General features: G+C 43.3%; 1 pseudogene; it reads right to left on the bottom strand.

The window, feature by feature from the left end:
• Positions 1-11,534: 11,534 nt before the first annotated feature.
• LOC118906730 overlaps positions 11,535-23,720 on the bottom strand; it is a 125,367-nt pseudogene continuing 113,181 nt past the window's right edge.

Raw genomic sequence — 23,720 nt, 5'->3', positions numbered from 1 at the left:
CCAAAATATTTATTTGCTATCTATCACTTTCCAGAAATTTGTCAACCTCTAATATACATGGTCAGAGAAGATTAGTTCAGGGTCCATCCCTTATGAAGTAAGGCAACAAACATGTAACATAGTACAAGGCACAAGCTTGAAGTTCAAAGAGAATTTGGAAGACTCCTGGTCCAGCTTCCCACTCTGTAGAAAGTCCTGCAGGAGCTACCCAGGAGTGAGGACTCACAACTTCCAAAAAGCCTAACCCTTCATCAAACACTTCAACTCTACCTACTATGATTCTGATATTGAACTAAAGCCATCCTCACCCCCACCCATCTTATATAGATAAGTTATAAGCTTTCTTATCTATAAACTATTTCTACACTGAGAGAGCATTAACAAAAATCCTTTTTGATCAAAGAGGGGACTCCTACCACCTTCCATGGGTTAACACTTTGTGTGTATTAAGGGGCTTTCACATACAATGTCCCATTTTGCCTTCATAACATCTCGCAGGGAATAGGCCCTCATGATTATTCCTGTTACAGGCGAGGAATACAAGGGTTAAGGTTACGGACTGAATTGTGCCCCCCCCCCCAACTCCCCACCAAAAGCATATGTTGAAGCCCTAACCCTCAGTGTGATTGTTTTTGGAGACAGGGCCTTTAGGGAGGTAATGAAGGTTAAATGAGGTCATAAGGGTGGTGTCCTAACCCAAAAGGACTGGTATCCTTATAAGAGGAGAAAAAGACACCAGTGATCTCTCTCTCTATATATATACACACAAAGAAAAGGCCATATGAGGACACAGCAAGAAGGTGGCCATCTGCATGCCAGGAAGAGAGCCCTCATCAGAAACCAACCCTGAAAAAAAAAAAAAAAAAGAAAAGAAACCAACCCTGACTGCACCTTGATCTTAGACATCCAGCCTCCAGAACTATGAGAAAATAAATGTCTGTTGTTTAAGCCCCCCAGCCAGTAGTGCTTTGTTATGGCAGCCCAAGGAGACTAGTTAATATGGTTAAATGACATGGTCAAAATGAGGCAGCTCACCAGGGTCAGAGCAGGGACCCATCACTCATTGTGCAAATATTTATTTAATTTTAAACACCTACTAAGTGTAAGGAGTCTTATGGAGGAGACAGGTTTTAGGCAAAAAGTCACACTAAAACAAATAAAACTATGACTATAATAAGTGCTACCACACACAGATTATGTACTATGAGATGTAAATAAGATGAGCTAACTTACTCAAGGTGGTCAAAGGAGGCTACCTGGAGACACAATTGGACTGACAGCTAAAAGGCAAAGGAGAAGTGAAGGAGGAGAGGGAAGATCCAGAGAGACAGCATGTACAAAGGCCCTGTGGTAACAGGAAGCATGTGATGATCAAGGAAATCAGAGAAGGCCAATCTGTCTGGCCCAGAAAAACAGGGGGAGTAACATGAGAGGAGGCTGAAGAGGCAAGAATTGGTCAGATTTCTCATGACCTTGTCAGCCATTTTAAGTAAGTGTGGCTTTATTTTAAGAGAATTTAAGAGCATTAACATGCTTTCAACATGAGAATGACTTTTAAAGGTTTCTAATTAGAAAGGATTACTCTGGCTGCAGGGTGCTAAACACTGGAGAAAGTCAAGGGAGCTGCAGGAAGCCTAGCTGAGAGATTGTTGCAGAAGACAAAATGAGAGCAGCTTGTTCCTATGCCCACAGAGGTTGCTTTGAAAACGTAGAGAAGGAACTGGTTAAGAGAGCTGTTGATGAGGTAAAATCATCAGCTTTTGTGATTGATGCAGTATGAGGTTGAGAGGGGGATGTCAAGTACATCTTCATGATTCCTGTACATTTAATAGAATGAAGGAGACGAGGATGACATTGACTGAGATGTGAACTATTACAAGAGGATGTCGATGCTCTCCAGCCCCCAGAAACATACCTGCAATTGAACAAAGTTGGGTGTGCTAACTAACAAGGGAGAATGCACGACAGGGAATTGCAGAGCACCTCAGTGAGAGGGTGTTAGAAGGGACATATTATTGAATCTGGGCTTCTCTTAGGTCATTTGGGGATTATACAAGGAAATGGGGCTTTGCTCTGCTTTGGGTGCTGTTGGGAAGTGGATGTGATTCTATGATTGTGTAACTTCATAATTCTTACCTAGAAGGCCATCAGGATGGAGTGATTGATAAAGCTGTGATTGATACAGACAAATCAGGCTTCTATTATCCAGGGTAAGTGATGTTTGATCATTTTTGTGGTAGGGACATTGTTTATCTTTTTGTCTGTGTTCAGTCATGATTATGGAATGATCTTGCTTTTGACTTGTCTGAGTGGCCTTGCCTGATGCTGGTGTTCTTTGAACTTGTTTATGTCAAGCAGGAGAACACCACAGCTTAGCTATAAAGGACAGGAAGCTCCCAGCAACGCCACAGCCTCCCTGATGGTGCCAGGTGAGTTCCCGCTGGCGGAGCTGCTTTCTTTTCTCAGTCACCCCTTTTGGTCAAGGACAGATAAAGTCGGACTGCAGGACATTCATCTAGGATATTCCCATTGTCACCACTGCTGAGCTTTTGCTGATTAGGAGGTTGAAGAGGATGTAGTCTGTAGTGGGACTAGGGTTTGTCACTGCATTTCCCTTTGTGGCAGGACAAGTTGCTTAACATCTGACAAGACAATGGCCGCACAGTAGCATTCATAACTCTGGACAGGATACATCAGCCAACTGCAACACAGATAATTACCAGAAACAGAAACAAAAACGGTAGTTAGTTCACACAATAGACCCTGAAGACAGGGACCTAGATTACCAAACCCAGGCAATGAAAACATGTCCCAAGTTCCAAATAGTGTCCTCTTGAAATCAAATGGAGCCTAATTATAGATTTCTATTTAGGTGCAACAGAAAGTGTTTGCTGCAACATAAATTTGGCCAGCTAAGAAGAAATTAAGGGCGATGTGATTAGCCAAGATAATGTAGCTAATGAATTTAAATTTAAACTGGTTTGTTGGGTTTCCAGATCAGAATTTGTATCATTTATGATATCTGATAAGGTCAGAGATAAGTTTCAGACCACCTTTTCCACCTGTATTATCCCTACTCTGATTGCAGCTTGCATAGCTATGCAAGAAGAGGCAGTCATTTCTTCCTCTTGGGAGTTCTTCCAAGTAGCCTGTATTTGCCTCTTTGGGGAGGTGTCTGGGTATTCTTTTCAGGGAATCTCATAAATCCATTGCCTGGCGCCACATTTCCTTTGGCTGAGAAGGAGAACAGAGTGAGTGCAAGACGGTAATTATCGGTGCCAAGAAGAGCAGTGACCCTCTTGTTGATGAAGGTCTGACTGAAGTTGTTTCAGTTTGGGGTGAATTTTGCTAAAATTATCTCCTTTGAAATTATATATTCGAGTTTAATGTTTCAAACTCCTGATTGATTGCTCAAGTTAGAGCTGTGATAACAGTGGTTGGTGTTCTTCAAGAGGCTGAAAATGCCAGCTCTTGGGAAAATGACAGTTTTCTGAGAAATAATCAGGTTCACTGCACATCTGTCTTCAACGGAAAGGTTATCACTGAGTGCACAAAACTAACTATGATGGTCTTTCCCCCCAGCACTGAAGGTCCTTTATTACTAACTAAAGATCCTATGAAAAAAGAGGAGACATTTCATTTTAACTTCCTGTTGATGTCCATTTTCCTTTCACACACACAAAATATTTTGCTTGAAAATAAAGTCCTTCTGTATGGTTTGAACATTTCTTTTCTGAAAAGCAGAGGATGGAGTAGATGACATCCCTGTGCCCCGTGGCGTCATTGGAATTCTATGATTCCAGGATTCCTGGACTGGACATAGTGAAAAATATGTAATGTGATCTAATTTCTGCCATATAGGAAATTAATCAGTATCGATGATTAATAACCATACAGCAGGACTTCCCTGGTGGCGCAGTGGTTAAGAATACGCCTGCCGGGCTTCCCTGGTGGTGCAGTGGTTGGGAATATGCCTGCTAATGTAGGGGACACGGGTTCGAGCCTTGGTCTGGGAAGATTCCACATGCCGCGGAGCAACTAGGCCCGTGAGCCACAATTGCTGAGCCTGTGCGTCTGGAGCCTGTGCTCCAAAACAAGAGAGGCCACGATGGTGAGAGGCCCACGCACCGCGATGAAGAGTGGCCCCCACTTGCCGCAACTAGAGAAAGCCTTGGCATAGAAGTGAAGACCCAACACAGCCATAAATAAATAAATAAATAAATAAATAAATAAATAAATAAAAAGGAATACGCCTGCCAATTCAAGGGACACGGGTTTGAGCCCTGGTCCGGGAAGATCCCACATGCCGCGGAGCAACTAAGCCCGTGCGCTACAACTACTGAGCCTGTGCCACAACTACTGAAGCCCACACGCCTAGAGCTCATGCTCCGCAATGAGAAGCCACCGCAATGAGAAGCCCACGCACTGCAATGAAGAGTAGTCCCCGCTCGCTGCAACTAGAGAAAGCCCACGTGCAGCAACGAAGACCCAACGCAGCCAAAAATTAATTAATTAATTAATAATTTAAAAAATAACCATACAGCAGGAATGGTGATGGTGATCATGAGGACACAGTTGTTGCTAACAGTGATTGTGAAGACTTCTACTTTGGTTGGGAGTGGGTAGAGGGTATAAGAATCATTTGAGTTCAATTTCCAAAGAATTTGATGAACTTTCCTCTTATTGGAAGTTGGAAATGAAACTCACAGATTCACAGAGGGAGGGAGCAGAGATGGCTTAACATAAAGGTGTTGGGTTTCAGTAGTTGTAAAAATAAGGATTAGACCCAGGACCTCTAGGCCTAAGATAAGGATAATGTATTTGAAATCAGTTAAAGGATTGATAATTTTCAGTCCCCCCAAAGGTTCACCTTATCCTTAAGAAAATGATTTGCAGGAGGCTAAAAGCTCAGAAACATACCATTTTCCGTAGGAGAAGGTGAGCATTCACTTCCCCCAAATACAAAGGCTACATCCACGTAACTGAGTTGACAATTACACATGGGACCATCTGGCTATATTTATAATTGGTATAATGAACAGTTCCTTGTTTCAGATATTAAAAGCAAGATGATTTAGTACATGCTAAGTGAGCATGAAGATAGACCCTATCTAGTCAAATGACAGAAATGAATTTAATAATAAAAACCCACCAGGAGAAGCAACTGCTCATGTGAATTTCAAGGAAACTCTTCCTGCCATCTGCTGTTGCTAGCATTTTATATCACCATATTTACCTGCTCTCTTCCAGAACCCAGTGCTGCTAAGCCCTTTGTACAGAATAAGTTACTAGGCAGGAGAACAGAGTGAAGGGATGGGAGTGAATACGAAAGGCCCTTCACCATCTCCAGACTCAGTGTGCTATTTTTACCAGCCAGGTAGACACTAGCAGTATAGGAATCAATGCTGGAATTCTCCAGGAAAGCTTTCCTAATGAAGGACAAAAAGGGAAAAAAGAAGTGGTGACTTGGGTGGGCTCAGAGATCACCAGGGCCATCAGGTAGAGCTGCTTGGCCACACCAGTATCCCGTTGCCCCCCTCCATGTCCCTCCTCCCCAGTACCCTGCAACATGAAACCCAGATGTAATCAGGTCTAAAGACTGCAACAAAGAAGATCTGCCCAGAGGAAGGACACATGCCTGCAGGCATTGTCAGCAAACACCCTGGAGCCATTTATAGATGTCCCAAAGCCTGGGACAGTGTAGGAGGTCAGTAGAAGGGAAACAGGACTCTCATAAATGGAGAATCAGGCATTGGTAGTGGTGGTGGTGGTGGTGGAGGGATGATATTGATATTTCTCTTTCAAGAGAAGAGCTTAGGAGACAAGGTACTTAAATAATCATGGGTCCAGGTTGGTCCCACCTCACAAGCTTACAGCAGAGAAAGCAGAATTTAGGGGACTGTGAGTACAGGCAACAAGCAAGCTCTCCAACCATCCCCCAGGGATCTGATTTGTTTGCACTGTGTTCCCTGGTAAAGAGAAAGGGAAATCTTACCTTGATTTAAGCCCAGTGCCCGAGGGAGCTGCAGTGTGGCCAGATTCCCCAGAGAGAGAATAACCATGCCAACAGGGGGGCTCAGCCCTTCCCCAGGGTAGATGGCTTAGACTCCTGTGAAGATACTTTATGCATTTCTTGTGAAAAACAGAACACCTGACAGTGGACCTTGGCAAACAACTTTCAACCCAGAGAAGACCTGATAGACCGCCATCTTTGGGCACCTCGTAGGGTCCATACAGAAACCATAGCAGGGTTTCTCGAGACCTGCGCTCAGCAGGGGCACAAACTGATTGGAGAACAGCTGAAGAGAAGCCAGATAAGCCACATCTGCATGCTCTGCTCCTGTCTATGGCATGCAGCTGTGCCTGGTGAGGAAGAACCACCTGTTGGCAATAAAAACCAATGAGATTCTGGGGTGAGATCAGTCCCTGAGGGGATAACTAGTTGTTGACACAGCTCTATCATGTTGGTTATTGGAGAAAGACCCTGAAGACTGGAGTGGAAAATAGCCTGGAGCTTGGAGATATAGTTCTTAAGTTTTCTGTTTTGGTTTGGTTTGGTTTGGTTTGGTTTTGGTGGGAGGGGGCAGTGGGAGAAAGGGTTCAAGAACATATGTAAAATGAAAGCTATAGGTCAAACCTCTCCCCCAAAGACAGGCATATACACATGACTTGACTTCAAATTCAGGGAACCCACAGGGTCGCTGAAGCCCAAGTATGCACCCAAGGTTAAGAACCCCTGCTTAGGAGGCATTTTTGAACAGAACAGGTGAGGAGTTTGTTTATAAGATATAATAACCTCACTGGCAATTTCTCAAAGTATGTTTCCTACAGCAGTTCCATCACAGTCACCTGGTGCCATCACCTAGTTCTTGCTGAAAATGCAGATTCCTGAGCCCTTTCTCAGAATTAAATAATCAGGATTGTTCACAATAGGGTTTTGGAGTTTGCATTTTTTAAAGCACTCAGGTAGTATTTATATATTATATAGATTAAGAACTCCTGAGAGTTAAGAATGACCTTAAAAAAGGTCTTCGGGGTCCAACCAAAACCCAAGGCTGATACAATAAGATATCAGAAACTGATCACTAATTGACTGTCAATTGATTAAGGACCAAGAGGGTGGGTGGAGCTCAGGTCATCTGACTGATAGAGAGGAGGGGGTCCACCAATACTGATTATGAGCCAACATTTGTCTAGCATCTGCTTTAGTCCAGACACTTGAGCATGTGGTTTATGCCATTTAATTCCTCTGAATCATTCTCATATTATAGATGAAATCAAGGTTCAGAGAGTTGAAAAAAATTACATTGGGTCATGGAGCAGAATAAAGGGAGGAGCCAGGCCTTAACACAGGCAACCTGACTCAATGTTTGTGCATTTAAAAAAATTACACCAAACAGTCTGCCTTTTATATGCCAAATTTGGAGGACACAAGAGAAAAATACTGAGCATACAGTGTCTCCAGTGATCAGGCAATACACTTCAGAACAAAAGATTTATTCAGATAAAATGGGAGAGAGAAATACAAAATCTGATGTAAATCCATTGGCAACAGATGAAGTCTGGGCCACACGTGCAGTGGGCAACAAGAGATGGGACTCACCCTACAATTCAGAGTCACTGGAGGGGCTGCTAGAGAAACAGTGCTTTGAATCAGCTCTAAAGAGTCCATATAATTTTGAATTCATTCCACCTTATGTAGAGCCTGAGTTTAAACAGACCAGAATCTCCCAAAAATCCACCTCATATATTCCTTTAGATAAACAAGAATATTTATGGGAGACAGAGAGAGGAATTCCTGAACAAAGATAAGTTTCTCGGTTTGTAATCCCCAATTCCTCGATAGACCTCAAAGGATAAAGCGAACTTTGCTGAGTGCTTACCGTGTGCCAGTCATGGTATTAACTCATTTAATCCTTATCCAAATATTTTAGGTGACGTATTATTATTACTGTGCCCAGTTTTAAAACGACATGAGCTTGGCCAAGATGTAACAGGTAGGAAATAGTAGAGACAGGATTTAGACCCTGACAGTCCAGTGACAGCAAGCTCTCTCTAACCATCAGCTACACTGATAAGCTAGCCTAGGTGGAGATTTAGGGAATTTGTTGAGTCCATTACATTGGAAGAGAAAAGTTAGAAAGATCATATGTGACAAAAGACTTGGTATTCATTTGGGTGCATACATGACCATGTTTTGAAAGTAAACGGCATTAGGTTATCAGTTTTTGAGTCAACCTCCTGAGTAACTATGAGATTGAGGGAAGAGGGACAACTGTTTATCTGTCTCCCTCTGTCTGGCAAACAACCCCATTCCCTGAGGAGAGTTTCTCATACTTGAAAACATGTTTATTCCAACTCTGAGCAATGTTTTGTTCCCTTAGAGTCTAGGGAATAGTCCTGAAGGTCACTGACCTTGTTTTAAGTGCCTCTCCTCTTTGCAACTCTCCCTGATTTTAATCTCACAATATGAGGACCCATATTTTAAAAGCTGGATGGACTGACTGCCAAAAAACAAAAAGGGAGAGAAGGATTTATAGAGATGTATAACTGCCCACCCATGTGTCCACTGACAACCCATCATGGAGAATGATTCACACCTCCAGTTTCCTAAGAGGGCAGGGGGCACTTGTAGAGACCACTAGGATGAGGGCTCTAGTGATTCAGCAAGATACATCCCAAAATTAATGTTCAAGTTTCAGCTGCCCTTACAAGCTAATCTCTTACAGCCTCATGACTCAGAAAACATTTCCTGCAAAAGTGTCCATATGTTTGCCAATGGAATGACATCAATCTCAGCTTTCTGTCAACATTTTTCAGTAACTTCCTTGTGTTCATTTCTGTAAACTTGTTGATCTCTAAGGGTTTCTCAGTTTTGCTTCAGATACTCTGGTTGACACAGGAATGCTGGTGCTTCTGGCTCTGTGTCCATCCAATGCCATCCTCAGTGTGATAATAATAAGACCTAACATTATTAAGTGCTGGCTATGTGCCAGGTGATGTTCTAAGCAATTACGTCTACTTACTCATTTAAATCTTTTTTAGTAAGTGCATGAATTAGAGCTGTTTTGTAGATAAAGAAATGAGAACACAGAATGTTCCAGCCATTTGCTCAAGATCACAAAGCTAATATGTGGCACAGCAGGACTCTGAGTCAGTTTGGCTTCAGAACCTGAGTGCTCAACCAATATGCTATTTGTCACCAATATGTCTATACCTCAACCCTAATGTTACCTACTATAATTTTAACTTATTCACGCCACACTACAAACTCACATGCATATATTAGCACATATGCTGGAGCAAGAAAGATTAGCAGAATATCAAAAACATTATTCAGGCAGTAATAACAATGGCTAATGGCATTGTGCATTCTTTATGATTTTAAAAGCATCCTTGCAAAGCTGTATAATTGACCCAGTTTTTTAACCATCTGAATCAGACAAGTCAGGTAGATTGTTCAAGATCATCAGCAGGTCTCTGGACTTTTGAACTCAGATCTACCAAATTCAGAGGCCCCTGCCCTTTCAACTATGATATACAGCCTTCTTACTAACCGCTAGGCACAACCAACCTAGCATAGTGAAATGAACACTTGGATAAAGTGACTGTCATCATGGTAGAACTATTAACAGCCAAAGAAGGAAGGAAGCATTGGCCATAATTAGACATAAATTCTAGGCTTTAGGGAAAAAATCATTTGTAAAAGTTCAGAGAAAAGGTAGGTATGACTCCTTGGTGACACTATAAAAGTTAAAATGGCTAAAAGAGGAAAGGTTCACATAAAAGAATTTTATCAGAACAATCACTAACGTCTTAGTTTGTTTGAGCTGCTATAACAAAGTACCATAGACTGGGTGGCTTATAAATGACAGAAACTTATTTCTCACAGTTCTGGAAGTCAGAGGTCTGGAAGTCATGGTCAGGTTCTGGTGAGAACCCTCATCAGAGTTTCTGACTGCCAACTTCTCATTGTATCCTCAAATGGCACAAAGAAGGTCATCTAGCTCCCTGACCTCTTCCTATAAGGGCACGAATCCCATTCATGAGGGCTCCACCCTCAGGACTTAGTCACCCCTTAAGGGCTCCATCTCCTAATACCATCACATTAAGAATTAGATTTCAGTATATGAGTTTTAGGGGACATAAATATTCAGTCCATAACAAAAAATGACATTGATCAAGAAGAAAAAAGAAAAGTGTCTTTAAAAAAAGCAAACAAACAAAAACTATGCAGAGAGCTCTTGATCTCAGATTTTAAAAGAAATGCCTGAAATATGAAAAGAAGCACTTATAACCAAGGAATACTAACCAGTCTTAATGATAACCAGGAAAAACAGAGTTGAAATTGCCCTGAGGCTTAAAAAGACAGTGTCAGGGCACTGAAAGGGGGCTTTGAGATGAGTTCAGAGCAGGAAGAAGAAAGAGGAATGGAAGGGCCCCATGCTCAGGGGCAGATGGTGTCATGTTGAAAGCTAACAGAGAAAAACAGGACAGTTCAGCTTCTATCTTGCTTTCTCTATCGAGGAAAGTGATCTTCAAACTGGGAAGGCTTGAACAAATATGGTTTGTAGGAAATTGAAACCTGAGGTAGGCAAGGAGACAATAAGAAAACACCAAGCCCCTCAAATGAGTTCAGGTCCACAGGCCCAGCTGCAATGAGTGCTGGAGAGTTTGGGAGGATTTAGAGAAGATACATGCTCCAGTTTTCAGAAACAAGCAACGGATGGATTACAGAAAGATGAAAAGTATCAAGACCTGGAAATAATTTTTACGGATATATAGACTTTTATTAGGGCAAGCATTTCCACAAGCATAAAGATCTCTTTAAGACAAATAGATGGCCCAAGTATCTTTGTTAAGTAGTGATCAAAAATGAAGTAAAATTTAGCAAAATTAATTCTAAATAAACACATTCAGCATATAAACCAAGTCTTTTGAAGTTCTTTAACACCAAGACCTAATCACATTGTTTTCCAAGTTAGAGCGACTAAAAATTAATGTGAAAACCATACTTAATAAGATGACACATATGATACTGTGCTTTTCCAAAGTGAAGAAATATATTTTATGTAATATTTTTATGAATCACATTTGATATCACAAAATAAACTTTACTGGACAAAAAAAATTGTTAAAAAATCTCAGAAAAAAACAGACATAATGAAAAGATAGACATCATGTACAAATAATGTTAAAATATTGTCACAGGTATGGAAATGTATCATTTGAATATAAAAAATATTATAAAGCAAAAGGTTGTCAAAATACAGGAGAGTTATTTTGAAACATATGCAAAACCAAGATCATGAAGTAGTGGCAACTATTTCTAATGTATAACAGATATTGAAATGCCGTGGGGGAAATGAACAGAAGTGTCTCCTGAAGTGGTAGTGACAAAGTACAGAGGTGGTTTTCAGAAGTTCAAGGGACATAGCTAATTAATTTACCACCTCCTTCAAATAAAAGTGAGACTCTCTTGGGAGAATCTAAGCCCATTAGCAGACACATCTTAGAGCAGTTAATGAAACGCTTCATATTTCAGCAGAAAAAGATTTCAACAGTAAAAATGACATAGGAATCAGAAGCATACTTTACTGTGGCACTTGGTAGTTGACATTTTCCCATTGACCACAAGTGTGAGATCTTCATGAGACTGATGTTCCCCAGCTGCATGAATATCTGCACTCTCATTCCACCAAAGAACATAAACTCTGCTGGGTGCTCTGTATTCTGGGTGGAGAACTCCAACCAATTCTGTGTAGCCTAAATCAACATGGGCACCCACCACCGTTTTAAACTCATCACCCCACAGAGCTGGCCCAGCAGACTTCATCTGGAAAATAACTGGCTCATAGACTCCTTTGGGTTTTTTTTTCTATTTTGCACTATAGTACCCCATAAATAATCTCAAACTCTTGCTTGTCAATGAGAGCCAAATCTGGAATAAGAATTGTTCTGGGCATTCCTTATTCTTGGCCGAGCCTTTCTGAACTTCAGCTCAAGGAGCAAAACTATCATACTTCCAAACATGAAACACTTTATCCATTACGCCTCCAAATTCTGCACTCCAGAACCCAACCAAATCAGAGTGAGCTGTCTAAAGATGAATGGTTTTCCTAATATTTTCCAGAAACTCATTTATCTTTGAGGGTTTAAGGCAATAACTATGAAATTCATAGAACGTTCCATCATATTCTCAGGGGGCCCCCATAGCAAAAGATGAACAGATCTGAGGGGCAGGTGACCACGTGGCCAGAGCCCTAGTCAGGCCACCTTGGAGGACAAGCGTGGCAGGGCTTTGGGTGCTGAGAAGGGTAGCCGGTCAGTGGTCCTCCTGGGACTCCTCCTTTTACGGCTTCCCTAATGGAAATCAAGACCGGGCCAATTTTTAAAAGAGTAAATATCTTTTAATACTTAAAAGATCATAATTAAACATAATTACGTGTGTCAATATCATTCTTATAAGGCAAGCTTTACCAAAGGAATCTTGTTTCTGTGTTGAGAGGCTATGAAGGTAAGTCAACACTTTCCTGGGTCAAGATTTCAAGACGCCATTGTCAAGCTATCCCTATGGACAATATAGATAAACTTGGACTGAATGTCGGTTAAGTAAGGAAGTTTCCTAACTAGCTGAATGACTGAATGTATACGCTGTTGATGAACTCAATTCTGTCTGAAGAAATGTACTGTGTGGTAAGGGGGGCTGGGGTATGCTTTTCTTGCATAAACCATATATTTGGCACATTTTTAATGACTCATATAGATATACAGAAATCAGCTACATATTTTGATGCAATCTGTTTTGAAGATATTTTGACAGCCCAGTGAAACAATTTAATTTTAAAGAATTTTTCTCAAGTGCCAATTAACATAATTACATACACACTCACTTCCTGATCTTCATCCCACTTCTGAGTGAATTTTAGAGGGGCAATAAGGTCAGATTCAGGGGTGAGATGAGGCTTTGCGACATTCATTATTCACGTTGCTAGGGCATGAAAAAAGATGTGTTTATATTTTGATGCACCCATTTCGATATGACCAAATCAAAGTAGTCACATCAAAATCCTTTTCCAGATCTGATTTCCGTACATTTATCTGCATCACAGATTTTGGAACTCTATAGCGCTAAGGATCTACCTCTTCAATACCCCGTGAGACATTTACTTTCCAGGTTGGCAATTATTCATTGTGCTTCTAACGTATTTGAAGACAGAAAGATGGAGGCTGGTGTTAGAGTTAATATTTGCTAGATCTCCACCAAGTCAGATGTCATCTTCTTGCCTTTGGGAATACAGGTAAAGATGGCATATCATTCCAGGTTCTTTGTAAGTAATAGAAATAGACCCTGGCTGACAAAGCCAGAAAGGACTTTATAGGAAGGCTACTGGGTAGGACTTTCAGTAGCAGAAAAGTCAAACAACCAGGTCTTGGGAAGGCCCACGGTCAGAGTAGCTCCAGGGAGCTCAGTAGAGAACCCAGACACAGCTTCTGTAGGAAGTACCATCAATCGCTTCAGTTCCACTGGTCATCTGTCCTTCTGTGTCTCTGCCCAAGTTTCAAATCTTGTCTCATTGCCCCCTGTCCTGTGATTGGGACTATTGGGGTCATGTGGATGGAGGAGAGCAATTTCCCCAACGGAAAAGGAAGGGCACAGTTATCAGAAGAAAGGGGCAGTGTGCAGGAAAAGACAGAAAAAAATAGACCCATCAAAGCCCTGAACTTCAGTCAAACACTCATTTTCAAAAATACAGGTTTGGCCTCACCTGCTTTATGTAAATGAAGGGTTTAGTTGGCTGCAAGCACAATAAGAGTGCTAAAACAGCCTTGGTGGTCCCAGCATCAGTAAGACGGCGCCCTTTCAGAGGTTCCAGCACAGCCATGGGACCTTCGCCATGGCCCCCCTGGGTGGCCCTCCTCTGTGATTCTGGTCTCTGGGACACATCCTCTCATTCATTCTCCACCGCTAGGAATGGTAGCTGCTTCCTGTAATTACGAATGTCTGGGTTATCTCACATTTATTTTTTTGCCCTCTTTGTCCTTCTGTAGCTATGTAAAAAGCTCCTATGTTAATTTCCCTCTACTGGAAATGTTGAGAGTATTTCTATCTTCCTTTCTGGAGTCTGACTGATGCAAATGCTGAAAACCCAGATGATGTCCACAGTAGGATGTTTGGTGAGGGAGGTTGATACCATGTGGTACGTGGAATGCATGTCTTGTTCAAAGGAAGACTTAGGGAATGTGACCACCAGCTTCAACTAACTGAAGAGCTTTCATCTGAAAAAGGGATTATATTTATCCCCTGTAGTTCCAGAGGGCAGAACTAGGATTAGTGAGCAGAATTTTCAAGGAAGCAGGTTTCAGCTCAAAATAAGGAACTGTCCTCTAAGCCCTTGAACTGCCCCCAGTGGAATGCACTGGGCAACTTTTACTGGGGGTTAGTCAAGCAGAGGATTGGTTTTCATCCCTCTGAGACACTGGAGAGGTGCCCACCAGAGTGACATGCTGGGCCAGATCAACTCTTGAGGCCCAAAAATCCTCCTACAGAATCTGTAGGCTTTAATTAAAGATTTAGTCATTTTCTATTGGAGCTCGAGGACAAAGCTGGGGTGCTTGGTGACCTGCAGAAAACAGTATCAATTATCCTCTAAGATTTCTCTAGGCTCCAGGGTACTTTAAAACAATCACTCTTACTCTAAGACTGAAAAATTCAACTTCCCACCATTGTACACCCAGCTGAAAGCGGACACCCATTAGTAGGAAGATTCCCTTCATTTGCTCCCCTCTCTGCTTCTACTGGGTTCACTCTGTGTCCCTGTGATTTATGCCCAGAGGTCCTTTGGAGGAGCCAAAGGTGACTACAGCCCACAACTAATGGAATCAAAGGATTCGAGCGTTCTGGAAAGACTTGCTCACCCTTGTGAATCTCCTTTGATGGATCCAAATTCCTGAGGCTGAGGCTTCCCATATCAGCCCTGGATTCACAAGGATGGGCAGACAGTTATGAGGGAACCAGACAAGTCTTCAAAACCTTTAAGAGATTATCTTCCTGCCAGCTTGAAAATCCCACCACCTTTCCAATTCTTGCTACAGCTGTCAATAACTTGTGCACATCTGTACAGCCCACCCTTCTACTGTTCAGGGCACAGGAGTCTCAAAACAGCCCTTCTCCATACACCAGTTTCCCTTTCCTGGAGCAAAACACCCTTCAATCGCATTGTGGCAGTTTGGGGGGTAGGTGGGGGGAAAGCCATTCCCCTTTGAGCCCTGCGAAACCAAATGTAGAAACGTAACATTCTAACCTCTAATACGCTCAGAAAATGGTAACTTCTAGCACACTAAGAGAAGTGTTCTCTTACATTTTCCAATGGGAACACTGGAGGAGAGAGGAAACACAATGAGTAACCCATGGTCAAAACCCCAGATATAACAGTACCAGAAATTAAACTTCATTTTGACCTAGTCCAGGGATGCGCCCCTCACTCACACAATCTTATTGCTTCAAACGATCCTACATTATAAGAGAGAAATCCGTAGAATTGAGAGTTTTGGTGGCTCAGCCCAGCTTTCCAGCTAGCACGGGTTCAAACTGACAGCAGGCTATCGGTGACCGGGAGGTTGCCCCTTTTGCCAACACAGCCCTTCGTGGATCATTTTACTTTCCATCTGCTTCCCCTAAATTTGTCCCAATATTTTTGTCATTTTGACATTTGTCATACGTGTTACATTATTAATGCCTGGCTTGCATGTCAGCAACTGCCCAACTCTCCGGACTCCTGCCATGGTTTAGGGAGCGCAGGGTGCAAAGTATCTTAAAACGCAGACACACCTGTATGCCTAAAAGTCCAACACGAGCAAAGAATAATTTTGAGTTTAACAATATCCTCTTCCCACAGCCTGTCCCCAAAAGTAGGGCTGTAAGGCCATGTTCTCCTAGTGAAAAACTGTTGGTTAGAGCCTGGTGCTGAGGGCAGTAGAGGGCAGGAAGAGAGAATATCATGGTGTGGTGGGAGGTGGGATGGAGAATAGGGGGACAGGGGTTTCTCTCATGGATGGGCCCCCCTATGGACCAGCTCTCTTGCTGCCAGTCAGGTCAGCTCGTCTTCCAGCTCAAGAGATTTGAATTGCGATGCTCATCTAATGCTCTCTGTTTCTTCTCCCTCCAACCCCTCTCTGACCACCCCTCATATTGTCCCCCTCCCTGTCCCTTTGTGTTCCTTGGCCCTCTCTCTGCCCATCCCCTCCAGTCTGAGGCAGCCACCTGGGGACCCTGCTATCCAATCATTAGCCAGGGCAGCTGCTCTACCAAGCAAGCTCCAGAGACCTGCAGCTGGGAGAATGGAGTCCTGCGTGGAGGAGGGGAGCCGGGGAAGGCCCACCGAACCTTCTCAGGTGGCCAGATGATGCCTAATTAGGCCCCCTGCTCTGGAGGCCTCACCAGATGGGCAAATGCCTGGCAGCCTTAGGGAGCCAGCAAGACGCTGTGGGAAGTCCCAGCGCACGGTTTCCTTTCCAGCTGCCTCTGGGGCTGTGCGGAAGGATGGTTAAAATAGTAATTGGCGCCTGGGGTCAAGGGGCCTCGCTTTTCCCTGCCAGGAGGGGAGATGCTCTGCTTTTCAGTGATGCAAGCCCCGCCAATCCCCCGCCCCAAGGATCCCCTCCACCAGCCTGGAGTCTGAGTTGCTGATGCTGTTGATTGAAACTGATTTTTTTTTTTTGCACGCACACCAGAAGAGCTGGCACTGGGAACATTTTTCTAAACCTAAACAATGCACACTATGAATTCATGAAAGGTAGAATTAAACTAGAAGGGAAACATGAAGAAAATGCATGGGTTTCATTCTTTCTGTCTCCCCAGCCTACAAATGTGAGCTACAAAGGGCGTGGCAGAGGGAGGGTGAGGCAGCCCAGGACTTAATTTTGACAAATTGCTGTTTCTGGGCAAGGGAGAGGTCGGGAGCCAGTGAGGAGGCGGGGTGTAGGGGTCCACTCTGGAGGTGCAGATATTTTATATTTCAAGGCATGTCCCTGGCCTGCAAAAGAGAACTGCCCTGTGGTTCTCCTAACCCACCCGGCCACTGCGCCTCTCACTGCCCCTCAGCATGGCCATTTCTACAAGAAAAACATGTCATGGGGGACAGGCAGGGAAGCAGAAACTTTGACCCCCTCCTGCCCCCAAATTCTGCTATTCAGGTGGAGTTCGCCTTTCAGTGGAAAGGCATCAATGGAAATAATGAAGTTTACAAACATTAAAGGGAAAAAATGCAGGAAACAGAGCTAAAAATGGGCCAAACAACTTCTTTGCCTTTCCCTCTTCCTGCCTTCCCTAGCTCCTTGTGTGACGAAGAACATCTTTGCCTTTGATGAAGAAGTGATAGCAGCAGTGCTTAAGTCCTTGACTCAGATGGCCTTTTTACAGAAAAGGAAAAGTCAGGAAAATACAAGAAATCTTTTCTGCCTGCCATCACAGCCCTCGCGCCCCCATTTGGGATACCCTATAAGCGTCCATATGAATGCAGGGGAAAAACCCACGTATCTCATTTGGTGGTTTTCTTTTTTAAGCTGTTGGAAAGTGAATTCTCCTGCCCAGTGGCAACTGTTTTTTAGCTATTATATGCAGGGAGAAGTTCCAAAATAAAATGTAATAAGGCTAAGAAAACAAGCATACAAATCATTTATTATAATATTCCTTATTTACCCTTGTTATTAATGGCCCTTGTTTGTGGGACCATTTTGTGGATGGGACAAGCTGTGTATGATTACATTCTCGGCCAGCAGAGAACCAGGTTGGCAGCAGCACGTCTCTGAGCAATCTCAGCTCTCTGCAGTTTCTGGAATGTAACATATTTTCTGCGGGCTCAGGCTGATACAGTGGACATTAATTGTTAATTCTCCAACAGCCCTCTGCTAAAGCATAGACTCCCTGGAAATCTGGGGAAACAGTGCCACCTAGCAGCCCTAGCGCTAAGTGCTTCAAAGCTGGGTTTGTTGTTGGCTGGGTTGGTGGAAAAGGCAGACCATTCTTTTGAGGTTGACCAAATTGGAAAGATGGTCTCTCCAAATCCACCTCCGCTACCAATGAGCACAATGAGCTGGCGACACCTCGGAGTCCATTTTGCTTCGGAAAAGCAGTTCAGCTTAACATTCTGGTTGGATAAGCAAGGTTTCATCAAATTTCATTACCATAGGTCATTTCACCTGTAAGACACTTTGGAGCTACACATTTAAAAAATGAGAAGATGGAGCCCCAAGGAGAAAAAGGTGCTTCTTCAAGGTCACACGGCTATTTTATGGTTGAGCCAGGCTCAAAAAGTAGAACCAATCCTGCTATTCATAGAATGGGAGCCCTTTTTATAGGCTGGGCAGAGATGAAGGTAGAAATAAGACACAGAAGTGAGAGTATCCATCAGTAAGCCAAGGTCTGGGTCTCTGTCTGAATCTAGATATTGACAACTGGGATAAGGCAAGGTGCACAGGAAACACAACGACAGATTTTGGCCCATGTCTAGGACACAGGCAAACACCATGGACAAATCTTTGAGCAGCCCTGCAAAATGTCACTGAAATGGCTGAAACAAACATTTGGGCTATTCTCCAGCCCAACCTCTCTGTGGTCTGGTCAGTCACATGTCTCCCTCAGAGGAGAAATATTGCATATTTTAATCTGGGAAATAGGGGTTTTCAGACTCTCCTCCTCTAAAGGCCCTTTGGAGCTTTGACTTCAAACGTGTCAGATGCTCTGTCTCTCTCTCAGGGAGGAACATTGTGGAGACTCAACCTGTCAGAGCGGGAAGGGACCTCGGGGGTGACTCATCCCATGGGGCTCATCCTGAGTGCACATTGGAATTTCCAGAGAAGATGTTAAAAATGTCAGTGCTAGGGCCCCACCCCAGACCAATTAAATAAAATTCTCTAGTGTGGGACTAGGTACGGTAGTCCCCCCTTATCTGCGATTTCACTTTCTGCGGTTTCAGTTACCCACAGTTAACTACAGTTCAAAAATATTAAATGGAAAATTCCAGAAACAAACTACTCATAGGCTTTAAATTGTATGCTGTTCTCAGTAGTGTGATGAAATCTCACACCATACAGCACAGGGTACCCAACCATCGACATCATCATGGCTCAATCCAGGATCACCTGCTCCAGGTGACCTGCTTCTGACATGTGGTCTGAAGGTCCACAGCCTAATGTTATCTCACAATGCCTATGTCATTCACCTCACTTCATCTCATCACGGAGATATTTTATCACCTCACATCATCACAAGAAGAAGGTTGAGTTCAGTAGTACAATAAGATATTTTGAGAGAGAAATAGAAAGACTATACTCCCAAACTTGTATTATAGTATATTATTATAATTGATCTATTTTATTATTAGTTATTGTGAATCTCTGACTGTGCCTAATTTATAAATTAAACTTTATCATAGGTATGTATTGGGTGGGCCAAAAAGTGCCTTCGGCTTTTTAAGCAAAAATAAAAGACACATTTTTCATTTTGACCAAGAACTTTATTGAACAACATATTCAGCCTTTTGTTCCACTACTTTCCACCAGTTTTCAGGCAACTTCATAATTCCATCTTCCCAAAACTTTTTACCTTTTTGAGCAAAGAACAGTTCCAGGTGCCTTTTACAGTCTTCCAGGGAATTGAAATCTTTTTTTCCATTAAGAGAATTTTGTAAAGACCAAAATAAACGGAAATCCAAAGGTGCAATGTTTGGTGACGGCAGATGAATCAGAACTTCCCAGCCAAGCTGTAACAGTTTTTGCCTGGTCATGAAAGAAACATGCAGTCTCGCATTATCCTGATGGAAGATTATGCGTTTTCTGTTGACTCATTCTGGACGCTTTTCATCGAGTGCCACTTTCATTTGGTCTAATTGGGAGCAGTACTTGTTGGAATTAATCGTTTGGTTTTCTGGAAGGAGCTCATAATAGAGGACTCCCTTCCAATCCCACCATATACACAACATCACCATCTTTGGATGAAGACCGGCCTTCGGTGTGGTTGGCGGTGGTTCATCTCCCTTGCCCCACGATCTCTTCCATTCCACATTATTGTACAGTATCCACTTTTCATCGCCATCACAATTTGTTTTTAAAAAGGAACATTTTCATTACGTTTCAGTAGAGAATAGCATGTGGAAATATGGTCAAGAAGGTTTTTTTCGCTTAACTTATGTGGAACCCAAACATCAAAGCGATTCACGTAACCAAGCTGGTGCAAATGATTTTCAGTTCTTGATTTGGATATTTTAAGTACGTCGGTTATCTCCCGCGTGGTATAACATTGATTGTTCTCAATTAATGTCTCGATTTTATCGCTGTCACCTTCAACTGGTCTACCCGACCATGGAGCAACGTCCAGTGAGAAATCTCCAGCACGAAACTTTGCAAACCACTTTTGACACGTTCGATCAGTCACAGCACCTTCTCCATACACTGCACAAATCTTTTTTTGCATTTCAGTTGTGTTTTTACCTTTCTTGAAATAATAAAGCATAATAGGCCGAAAACGTTGCTTGTTTTTCTTCCATCTTCAATATTAAAATGGCTACACAAAAATTCACTGATTTTGATAACTCTTCTTTTAAATGCACGCTGATATGACAGCTGTCACATACAATCTAACAAAATTGTTTCGAATGAAGTTAAAGACAACTAGGTGCTACTAGAGCCATCTTAAGGAAAAAACCGAATGAAACTTTTGGCCCACCCAATATGTATAGGAAAAAACATAGTTTATCTAGGATTCAGGACTAGCCCTGGTTTTAGGCACCCACTGGGGGTCTTAGAACATACCTTGCACAGATAATGAGGCACTATTGTATTAGTATGTATGAGGGATTCCAATATGCTACCCATGTTAAGAATAGCTGGCTTCTGGCCCAAACTTTCCTCTTAAAGATGAGAAAACGGAGGCGCGGAAAGGCAGAGCGGTCTGTCCAGCAACACACAGGGAGCCAATGGCAGAACTGGGACCAGTTTTCTCTTCCTTGTCCTTAGCAGCTTGCTAGAGTCCATTACAGCATGCTCGGCTTCAACCAGCCAGATAGCCAGAGTGGTCACAGCCTGCAGACACAGCCCCGAGACAGCCGTCTGTGCACGGGAAGTGCTCTGACCACGGGGCAAACTCAGCATTTAGGAACCTTGAAGGAAGAGATGTTGAAGGATCCTAACCAATGTGAGGGCACTTGGTCATATTTTTTTTCAACTATGATTTTTGGAACAGGAGAAATAACCACAGAATGGGTCTATGGCCCCCCCTGGGCCCATGGTGAGATGGGCCAGAGCCAGACTCCCTTGATCACCTGATTGGTGGTACTTTAGGTCTCCAGCGTCCACTCGTCCCCGACAGTCCGATTACACCCGTTGCCCCATGCGCAATCACCCTAGTACGCAGCCACAGGTCCCTTTAGTGAAGGTCAGAAGGAAGATTCACGGTGTAAACTGTTGGCTGTGCAGCAGGATTTCCAAGGAGACTTGTCCTCCTCTTCATTCAAGATGCTCTGTGTCTATGAAATGACTCAAGTCTGAGAATTAGTTGAGGGATTTTTTACTTTCTATTGTGGTGATTCTATTCACCAGATCTAGAGCTTTCCCATTATGCAAATCAAGTAAGGCTTTAATAGCCTGCCCGTGTATTTCTGCTCAAGGAACATAGTGATCAACTAGCCAATTCAATGGCTCTACAGGGCATTCTATTCTGATTACTACTTGGGTTCTGCAAACCCTTACAGTAAACACACCCATCTTGTCTTTAGCAATTAAACACCACCTCTTGGTGCTGGGTTTCATCATCCCCACTGAAGTCAGGGGGTCCTGTTTGATGGCAGCTGTCCACACCATCACTTCTGGCCCACAGAGAAGAGCCAGCACAGAGAACATGGGGGCTCCCTCACAAATGCATCTCCCCCAGCCTTGGTAAAGGGAGTGCCCTCTGGACCCTCTGAGGGGACGCAGTTAGGAGGTGGGTGAGCTGATCTCATATGATACATCTGCTCCAGCTTCCCCATCCCCCAAAGCTCTGTATACATTCCTCTGTCTCACTGCCCCATCCTGCCCCATATCTCTTGTCGGGAAGGTCTGGCCCAGGACTCATTACCTTACTGTCTTCATGACAATTCAAAACCCCAGAGATTCTAGCTTCAACATTATGCAACCAAACCACATCTCCCAGGCTGCTTCTCAAACTTTAAAAGAGCTCCAAAATCCCATTAAACAGAGTGCCCCAGGTTTTAAAGAAATCGCTGATCACGAGCTATGAAATGAAGAATTGCATCAATACCAAAAGTTTAGAAGGGAAGAATGATGCAGGCAATGTTAGCCTAAGATTCTCCAGGATGAGGCTGGCTGTGACCAGGAATCTGCAAGCAGGGCATCAGCGTGAATATTCCAGGCTGGCCTTCCCTGTCCCACTCCCAGTTCCACCTTTCAATCAGGGATGCTGAAAGGAGGGTGGAGGGGAGACAAAGCTTGACCTTGTGAGGCCAAGATGGCTCGAGGGCTCATACCCTTTTGCCCTTGGCTTTGGCCTTTAGCATTGCTGAGAGGAAACCCAGAAGCTTTATAGGATGGTAGGTATTGGCCACCTGGATAGGGTTTTGCATGGGGCTCCCCACTATACCCAGGGATGATGCAGCCTGCAAGCCCTCTATTTGAATTTGGATGTTGTAAACAAAATAACACAGGCTGTCAAAGAATTCATTTCAGGAGTCCTTTTATACTGTCAACTTATCATGTGGCTCCACCGTGAAACCCTGGGTTGGCTTGGTGTTTCACTCAGAATAGAGCCCAAGGATCCTTCCACGGGGCCCAGGCGCTAAGTGATCGGCGCCCCCCTTCCTCTCCGGCTCATCCCCTATTCCACTCCCTTGCTCACTGTGGTCCAGATGCGCTGGCTTTCTTGCTTCTCTTCAAACATGCATAGAACTTCCCCCGGCCATTCCCTCTGCTTAGCACACCCCTCCACCAGCTCTGCCCCTGACCGTCTTTGATCTTTGTCCAAATGTCATCCGACAGCTGCCCTGACAACCTCCTTCTACACTGCGTCCTCCACCCCGCTCCTCTGCCTTTTTTCCATTACGGGTCACCTTCTGACATACTGTATACTTCATTTATTTTGATATTGTCTGTCTTCCCCACTAGAATGGCAGCTCCCTGTGGGCAGACATGCTTGTCACTTTTGTCACTGCTGAATCCCCAACCCCTAGAAAAATGCTCGGCATGTGGAAGGGGATCAGTGAATATTTTGTGAGTAAATGAATGAAACTACTATGTGATTGGCTCTGTGGTTGAGCCAATCACAGCTTAATAAATGGGATCCACTAAGAGCCAGAGGCAGCCAGTTTGCCTGCCTTTCCTCTCTACCAAAGTGGAACAATCTCACAGCAATCAATCCAATCAGTAAGGAATTGCCCAAGTCTGATAAGACACACAGACACTGCAATTAACATTTCTACGGCATTTCTTTTTTAAGTTCTTTAATTAAAACTACACATGGATGGTTAAAGCAAAATGTTTTCACTCTACCTAAGCTTGCCATACGTCTGCGGTTTAAAAAGTGAATCTTGTCCCACTAATAATGTCCTTCATCATTTTGCTTAGAGGAGGAGGCTTCAAGGAAAAGGACAGTTATGACTGTGACTCCTTTTACACTAGACTAATAATAACTTTAGAAAAACAGCCCATGTTCAGCTCCACAGATGCGC

Source organism: Balaenoptera musculus, chromosome 14 (assembly GCF_009873245.2).
Source record: "Balaenoptera musculus isolate JJ_BM4_2016_0621 chromosome 14, mBalMus1.pri.v3, whole genome shotgun sequence".
Classification (NCBI taxonomy): Eukaryota; Metazoa; Chordata; class Mammalia; order Artiodactyla; family Balaenopteridae; genus Balaenoptera; species Balaenoptera musculus.
The sequence above is the reverse complement of the archived record's forward strand: the minus strand, read 5'-3'. Positions and strand labels throughout refer to the sequence as shown.